Genomic DNA, 9,562 nt, shown 5'->3' on the forward strand with positions numbered 1-9,562 from the left:
TTCAAAAGCATCAGTTCTTCGGCAATCAGCCTTCTTTATGGTCCAGCTCTCACTTCCATACATCACTACTGGGAAAACCATAGCTTTAACCATACGGACCTTTGTTGGCAAGGTGATGTCTCTGCTTTTTAAGATGCTGCGCTCTTTTGATGGGATTGTTGTGTTGTGTGTGTGTGTGTGTATATATATATATATATATATATATATATATATATATATATATATGCCAGTAGTAGCCATAGCAGAGTCACACCCAAAATTTTCTCCCAAAGGCAGCAAGAGGAGCAGATTTGTGTAAGCACAGTACATAACCCCACCAGCACAATGCACTGCTGGAAATACATCAGTTCTTGAAAACAGCAAACTATACATAATATAAAGATAGATTCTTCTACTTAGGCTGTTGGTGGCTGTCATATGTAAGGCAAGGATGGGTAGAATTCAGGCTTGCAGGATCTACCTTGTTTTTTAAATAGAACCTCAGGATCCCCGCACCCCAGAGCCTGATATCTCTTGCTTGTTTGGAGGGAGGATGGAGGGGAGGGCTTTGAAACTAGGCTACTGAACACAGGAAAAAGTCACATTCCACCAGCTTTTGCATGTAGAGTTTGGAAGAAGAAGAGTTTGGATTTGATATCCCACTTTATCACTACCTGAAGGAGTCTCAAAGCGGCTAACATTCTCCTTTCCCTTCTTCCTCCACAACAAACACTTTGTGAGGTGAGTGGGGCTGAGAAGCTTCAAAGAAGTGTGACTAGCCCAAGGTCACCCAGCAGCCGCATGTGGAGGAGCGGAGACGTGAACCTGGTTCACCAGATTACGAGTCCACCGCTCTTAACCACTACACCACACTGGCTCTCTCATGTAGCCCTCAGAATGTGACCCCCTGGCTCAAAAAGGGTTCCCACCCTTCTACGAACTGTATATATACATTCTCCATAAATCATGTTCACCATCTCTAAGATCAATTTCAGTGAGCTGGTTCATGTAATCAGGCCATAAGATGGCATCTTGTGACCACCATTCTACTTGTCTGCATTTTTTCACATGTGCTAAATGCTTTATACCGAATACTGCAAGGCACCTAGTGAAAGCAACTCGGTGTCATTCAACGAAGCAGTTGGATAAAACTCAATAGTAATTGCTAGCTTAAGGAAAATCCAATACAGGTGCCAGAGAGTATTATTACAATATCATCACTTCCACCTCCTGTGAATATAGTCAACTGTGTGCTATTGACAACTATAACTTAAATTGCCATAGAGTTTCCAGCGGCTCGGCACCTTAAAGCGTTTCTCGTTTCTTCAGTGAGAAAGAAGAATGGCTCTGCAGAAGTGATCCCTCTCCCCACCCTGAACATGATTATTTAAGGCGAACTACCTAGTGCATGAAAAGCTATGGTGCTGTTTCCTTTCCTATGGTGTTGCTTTATGGGAGGAGCAGGGCGGCAGTAGGACAAAGGGCTGTAGCTCAGTGGTACAGCATCTGCCTTGGGTGCAGAAGGTCACAAGTTTGATCCGTGGCATCTCCAGGTAGCGCTGAGAGAGAAAGAGAGAGAGAGAGAGAGAGAGAGAGAGAGAGAGAGAGAGAGACTCCTGCCTGAAATCCTGGACAGCCTCTGCCAGTCAGTGTAGAGAATACTGAGCCAGATGGAACCAATGGTCTGACAATCGTGTACGACTGCTTCCTGGGTTCCTGTGCTTCCCTTCTGTTATGTACTGAGTTCAATAGGATTCAGAATGCGGCAGTCTGATTGGTCCTAGAACAATGCAGCAGTGTGATTGGTCTGCAGGAGCCACCCAATCCAGCTCCAGGTGGAAGTGAATCCGCAACCTGATTGGCCTACAGGAGAAGCCAGGAATTAGCCAATCATGTGCGGCCCATTGTGTAAATAATGTATATAAAGCAGATATTTTGGGGGAACTTTCATTCCTCACTACTATGAGCTGAATAAAGAGCATGAAATCCACACTCAACTCCGAGTATATTTCAACTTCCTTCCCCCTTACCCAGGACCTCAGACCACAAGTTACTCTTCTTTGCTGTCCCGTGGCACAAGCCCTGCTAAGGATGGAAGATGGAACCACTCAGACTTGCATCAATCCCTTATGTTGATTCCATTGCACGGTTGTGTGTGTGTGTGTGTGTGTGTGTGTGTGTGTGTGTGGCTTGTGCCCTCAGTATCAATAAATAAAACAGTTGGGCTTGATGCAAGTTCTGCTTCACAATAGATGCTCTGGTTTAAGAACTAAATTATGCATGTTATGTTTCCTCAGAAGTTGAAACACATCTGAGGTAGTGAAGGGTGCAGCATCTTTTAAAGTTTAATCCTCCTTCTTATGTAATATTTTGCAGAGATAATAACTCTGTGTCTGTTATGTGCATTTTCAAAATGCTAAAACATTTAGAATGTTAGTAATAGTTAAGCAACACAGGTTTTTCTACCTACTTCAAACTCATATTGCCATCTGATTATTATTTTTTAATGCAACAGTTTGATTCCTTATTTGTTGAGGCATCTGGACTGAGACAAAAAGGGTTGTAGACTTAGCACAGAGCCATTAAAATCAATAAATCTAGGTTGGTCATGGTTATTAACTTCATTGTGTCTATTCTGAACAGGACTAGCGTTGGCTAACATCCTATATTTTTACTGGGAGTCCAAAATTACCTGGGTTGGGAGAATCTGCAGATTGGGGTGGGGAGGGAATCGCAAGTACACAACTGGCAACCTTGAAACACAGTATTAAAAAAAAGAATAACAACATCAAACATGGCTTTGATCCTGTTTGTGAGCATTCAGTTATTGGTGCTCATTTTTCACGTCCCTCGTACTGAAATCCTCACAACGAACTCAGCTAAAACTTTCTTGGGTTGACATGGAGCCTCTTAGAAGCCATTTTGGCATGTCTATGGTAAATACGTAAATAAATGATGGTGGTGTATTATTATTCTTTATTTAATTTATATACCGTCCTATACCCAGAGGTCTCAGGGCGGTTCATAGAACAAAATCAAAATATAAAACCACAAAATATATAATCAAAATAAATACAACCCAATAACCCCCCTCCCTCCCCAATACCCACATTTTAAAAGGGCATAGGATGTCAATCAAATCAGCCCAAGGCCTGGTTAAAAAGGAACATTTTTGCCCGGCGCCTAAAGGTGTATAATGAAGGCATCAGGTGAACTTCCCTGGGGAGAGCATTCCACAGACAGGGAGCCACTGCAGAGAAGGCCTGTTCTTGTGTTGCCACCTTCCAGACCTTTAATAGAGGAGGCTCACAAAGAAGGGCATCAGAAGATGATCTCATGGGCCAGGTAGGTTCATATGGAAAGAGGCGATCCTTGAGGTATTGCAGTCTTGGGCCATTTAAGGCTTTATTGGTCAAAACCCTCCTTCATGGATCACTGCCTTGTCGTGACGAAGGGGCTTGAATAACTCAGAGAAGCTATGAGCTATGCTGTGCAGGGCCACCCAAGATGGACAGGTCATAGTAGAGAGTTTTGACCAAACGTGATCCACCTGGAGCAGGAACTGGCAAGCCACTCCAGTATCCCTGCCAAGAAAACTCCATGGACAAAGACAACAGGCATATAAAAGTTATGACGCTGGAAGATGAGCCCCTCAGGTCGGAAGGTGTCCAACATGCTACTGAGGAAGAGCGGAGGACAAGTACAAGTAGATTCAGAGCTGATGAAGCGGCTGGGCTAAAGCCGAAAGGTCACTCAGTTGCGGATATGTCTGGAAGCAAAAGGAAAGTCCAATGCTGTAAAGAAAAATATTGCATAGGAACCTGGAATGTAGGAACCATGAACCTTGGTTAGCTGGATGTGGTCAAAAATGAGATGGCAAGAACCGTCTTCAGAGGCAGACCTACGTATAACACAATAAAGCAATCTAACCTTGAGGTTACCAGAGCATAGACAACAGTAGTTAGGCTATCCCTGTCCAGATAGGGGCATAGCTGGACCACCAACCAAAGCTGATGGAAGGAACTCTGGGCCACTGAGGCCACCTGAGCCTTGAGTGACAGCAAAGGATCCAGGAGTACCTACAAGCTATGAACCTGCTCCTGCAGAGGAAGTGTAACCCCATCAAGAGCAGGCAACCTCCCACCCATCTGGTCTAGGGAACCACCCACTAACATTGCCTTAGTCTTATCTGGATTGAGTTTAAGTTTGCTGGCTCTCATCCAGTCCATTACTGAGGCAAGACATTGGCCCAGCACTTCCACTGCCTCACCTGCAGATGTAAAGGAGAAATAGAGTTAAGTGTCATCCGCATACTGATGACAACATACTCCAAACCTCTGGATAACTCCACCCTGCGGTTTCATGTAGATGTTAAACAATGTGGGGGATAGGATTGAGCCCTGCAGAACCCCACATTGAAGGTTCCATGGGGCTGAAAAACACTCCCCAAGCAACACCCTCTGGGAATGACCATCCAAGTAGGACTGGAACCACTGCAAAGCGGTGCCACGCACCCCTAGTTCAGACAGTCGTTTCAGAAGGATACCATGGTCAATGGTATCGAAAGCCACTGAGAAGTCAAGTCACCACTGAGAGCCAGTGTGGTGTAGTGGTTAAGAACGGTAGACTCGTAATCTGGGGAACCGGGTTCGCATCTCCGCTCCTCCACATGCAGCTGCTGGGTGACCTTGGGCCAGCCACACTTCTCTGAAGTCTCTCGGCCCCACTCACCTCACAGAGTGTTTGTTGTGGGGGAGGAAGGGAAAGGAGAATGTGAGCCGCTTTGAGACTCCTGAAGGGGAGTGAAAGGCAGGATATCAAATCCAAACTCTTCTTCTTCAAGAAGAATTCACAGGGACATGTTTCCCTTGTCTCTCTCTCAACAGAGGTCATCATACAGGGCGACCAAAGCAGTTTCTGTGCCAAAACCGCGCCTAAACCACGATTGAAATGGATCGAGAAAATCATTTTCTTCCAAAAGTGCCTGGATCTGGTCTGTATGCGTTTTCTGGAGAAGAACATAATGAGGTTGCCATGAAAAAATGGCAGATCATTAGGAAAGGAATTGGAAATAAAACACGCAATATCATAATGCTGTTACACAAATCTATGGCACAACTGCATTTAGAGAACAGTTCTGGTTGCCTCACCTCAAAAAGGATATTGTAGAGTAGAAAAGGTTCAGGGAAGGGGAGACTCAAGGGGAATGAAGCAACTCCCCTGTGAAGAAAAGTTGTGGCGTTTCGGACTTTTTAGTGTAGAGAAAAGACAAGTAAAAGGCAACATGATTGAAGTTTATAAAATTACACATGGCACGGAGGAAGTGGACAGAGAAGCGCTTTCTCCCTCTTTTGTAATGGACATTCAAGGAAGCTGGATGTTGGAAGACTAAGGACAGGTGAAAGAAAACGCTTCTTCACGCGGCGCGTAGCCAAACTATGGAACTTGCTCCTCCAGGAGGCAGTGATGGCCACCAACCTGGATGGCTTTGAAAGAGGATTAGACAAATTCACAGAGGAGAGGGCTATCAATGGCTACTAGCCATGATGGCAATCTTCTGCCTCCACAGTTGGAGGCAACAATACTTCTGAACACCAGGTGCTGGAAACCAGGGAAGGGAAGAGAAGAAAAAGAAGAAGAGGAGGAAGAAGAAGAAGAAGAGGAAGAAGAAGAGGAAGAAGAAGAAGAGGAAGAAGAGGAAGAAGAAGAAGAAGAAGAGGAGGAAGAAGAAGAAGAGGAAGAAGAAGAAGAAGAAGAAGAAGAAGAAGAAGAAGAAGAAGAGGAAGAGGAAGAAGAGGAAGAAGAGGAAGAAGAGGAAGAAGAAGAAGTAGTTTGGATTTGATATCCTGCTTCATCACTACCCGAAGGAGTCTCAAAGCGGCTAACAATCTCCTTTCCCTTCCTCCCCCACAACAAACACTCTGTGAGGTGAGTGGGGCTGAGAGACTTCAGAGAAGTGTGACTGGCCCAAGGTCACCCAGCAGCTGCATGTAGAGGAGCGGGGAAGCGAACCCGGTTCACCAGATTACGAGTCCACCGCTATTAACCACTACACCACACTGGCTCCCAGTCTCTTGGGCTCTGCTCCTCAGGCATCTGAGAACAGGATGCTAGACTAGACGGGCCACCAGCCTCATCCAGTAGGCTCTTCTTAAGTTCTAATGCTTCTAGAGTATTTGTGCTATTTTGATTTGTACTGTTCCCTTCCTAGATCTCAAGCACTGCAAAGCTAATATCATATACGATTAGAACGGAGACTTATATACAGTGCTGTTTTGTACGAAAAGCGGAAAGCTGCTAAATGCACACTCATTATGTAACTGCGAAGTCCAATGGTTTGTTGGTTTTTAGGAACCCCTGCATATATAGCTAAACTGATTTAAGAATGGTACAGTTACTTTCATGTAGTTGAACATAGACTGAGAAAAAGCAAAAAAAAAAAAAAAAAAAAGTCATAGAAATACTTGATTAAATTTGTGCCAATTGGCTGGTCTTAGATTTGGTTCTGATACTGTAGTTTCTCAGTTCAGTTAGAAGTCTTTCTCTCTCTCTCTCCCAGCAACAGCTGTGGTGTAAAATATTCTGAGATAGAATTTTTTATCGTAATTAATAATAGATGAAAATTTCTGCGTTTTTGAAGTTCTAAACTCCATGCTGTTTGATTTACGGTGTCTTTATAGTTGCTTTTCTGGTAATTCCATGCTTCCCCCACCCAGCCCTACTGGGATACAGCCAGATAGGTGTTTTTTAAAAAATAAATATTATATATATCATAGCAGAACCGGCACGGTGCTCTTTCCTATCCTTTGGTGTGGCCTTTTCAGTTTTTGTAAATAAAGGGTGGTACCCAACCAAGTCATACTCATGGTAGACCCAATGAGATCAGTGGACTTTAGCTATTGTGGCGAACTTTGTTGTTGTTTAGTCGTTTAGTCGTGTCCGACTCTTCGTGACCCCATGGACCAGAGCACGCCAGGCACTCCTGTCTTCCACTGCCTCCCGCAGTTTGGTCAAACTCATGCTGGTAGCTTCGAGAACACTATCCAACCATCTTGTCCTCTGTCTTCCCCTTCTCCTTGTGCCCTCCATCTTTCCCAACATCAGGGTCTTTTCCAGGGAGTCTTCTCTTCTCATGAGGTGGCCAAAGTATTGGAGCCTCAGCTTCAGGACCTGTCCTTCCAGTGAGCACTCAGGGCTGATTTCCTTAAGAATGGATAGGTTTGATCTTCTGGCAGTCCATGGGACTCTCAAGTGTCTCCTCCAGCACCATTTATTATAATTATATTGATCTCTTTCTGTTTTCTCAGGCGGGGACTCAAGTTTCTCCCAGCCCTACTGCAACATACAGGGGATTGATGCAGGACCTTCTGCACGCAAAGCAGATATTCTACCACTAAGCTACCTTCCTTCCTTCCTTCCTTCCTTCCTTCCTTCCTTCCTTCCTTCCTTCCTTCCTTCCTTATGAAAAACTGGACACTAAGAAGAAGAAGAAGAAGAAGAAGAAGAGGAAGAAGAGGAGTAGTAGTTTGGATTTGATATCCCGCTTTATCACTACCCTAAGGAGTCTCAAAGCAGCTAACAATCTCCTTTTCCCTTCCTCTCCCACAACAAACACTCAGTGAGGTGAGCGAGACTAAGAGACTTCAAAGAATGTGACTGGCCCAAGGTCACCCAGCAGCTGCATGTGGAGGAGCGGGGAAGCGAACCCGGTTCACCAGATTATGAGTCCACTGCTCTTAACCACTACACCACACTGACTCTTGGCATGCCAATAAAGGCATGCAAATGAGGCCCTATCTTTCTTTGAGGGGCTACATTATGGCCTTAAGAAAGCTGAGATGATAAATATTCCGCTTTGTGCGTGCACAGAGAGACACAAACCATCCTTTCCTCCTCAGCTGCTGTCCTTTTTTGGCGTTATGGAGCCTTTGTATATCTGCCTTTCTTTAATCTTCCTTAGTGTAATTGCTGGATATTTCGGGCAGGCCTTGTAGTTTACTCAGGGTTAATTTGCTTTAGCAACCTGGCGTGTGCGTTAAAGTTTTCACTTACCGTCACTATGGCAAAACTCCGGAGAAGCGATGCTGTGCAGGAAAGGAAGAAGTTTGGGGCTAAACTGACTCACTTCGTGTCTTCTGAGGTGCAGTTCTTTTGATCTGCGAAATGCTAATAGGCTTGTTTAACAATACTGTTCCTGATTCAGGAATATCTGCTCAGTTGTCTGTTCCGTTACACACACACACACACACACACACACACACACACACACACACACACACCTTTGTTGTTCTGGAAGCTCTTTGAAGTTTGCTAACTTTGTAGCCTGTTTCATGCTCTGGGCCTATTTAGCCTTTCCCTCTTCAATGTTTTCCCCAGTGTTTTGTGGGTTTTGTGCCTCTTCCTTGGGGCTATTTGGTGGCAATCCTTGCTTCTTACTGTGGAATTAGCTCTCCATATCACAAAGGCAGACCTTTCAAGTCTTCCAAGGACGGTCCTGGATTTACGGAAGCCATCCTGGTTTCTGATTTGATCCCAGAATGTCCCGCTTTCCTTCGGATGTCCCTATTTTCGTCAGAGAACTGTTGAAGGGCATGGAGTAGAATGTCCCCAGGCCTTTTTTTCCAGCTGGAACTCACTGGAACTCAATTCCAGCACCTCTCTGGTGGGCACCAAAGAGAATGAGGGAGGTGTTCATAGTGAGTTCCGGTACCTCTTTTTCTAGAAAAACAGCACTGGATGCCCCTATTTTCATTGGCAAAATGTTGTACAGTCATACCTCTTGTTTCGTTTGCTTCATGTTACGTTTTTTCAGATTGCGTCCTGCAGCGACCCGGAAATACTGGAAAGGGTTACTTCCAAGTTTCGCTGCTCGCGCATGCGCAGACGCACAAAGTGATGTCACGTGCATGTGCAGAAGTGGCGAATAGCGACCCGCACATGCACAGATGTGCAGATGCGGGTTGAGTTCCTTTCATGTTGCAAACGGGGCTCCGGAACGGATCCTGTTCACAACCAAAGGTACCACTGTATCTATTTTTCGCCGTTCTGTGCTACCCCGTAATATAAACTTCTCTGCGCAGTTTGCAATAAGCATGTAAACAGCAACAAAAACCAAAAGCCCCAAAGCATTTTCAATTTTAAAAAAGAAAGAATCAAAAATAAATATGACAGAAACAAAAACAATGCAAGTTATGGAGTCGTGAGCAAGATCACCAACAGAACAGATTCAGACATAATGCAATATGGCTAATGAAATCACATTGAGAAAAGCTAATATATTAATAAATCATTATTGGCTATATTTTAGGGTTGCCGTATTTCAAGCCAAGACTTGAAAGTTGTTGAGCTTCCCTCCCCGCTCAAAAAATGCCAAAAAACTGCGAATTTTCGATTTGCTTGCCTAAGATTCGGAAATTTCCCCTGCACTTCAATTCCGCCTTTGAAATCCTGGTAATGTCCAAGGAAATCCGGACGTATGGCAGCCCTATTATATTTACATTTCTCTTAAGTCTTTTCCAAGTCATTCATTCAGCAAATTTGTCACAGTAGGGCTAAGCCAAGGGAAATTACCCACCCCCCCATA

The sequence above is a fragment of the Podarcis bocagei genome, assembly GCF_964188305.1.
Source record: "Podarcis bocagei genome assembly, chromosome: 10".
NCBI lineage: Eukaryota > Metazoa > Chordata > Lepidosauria > Squamata > Lacertidae > Podarcis > Podarcis bocagei.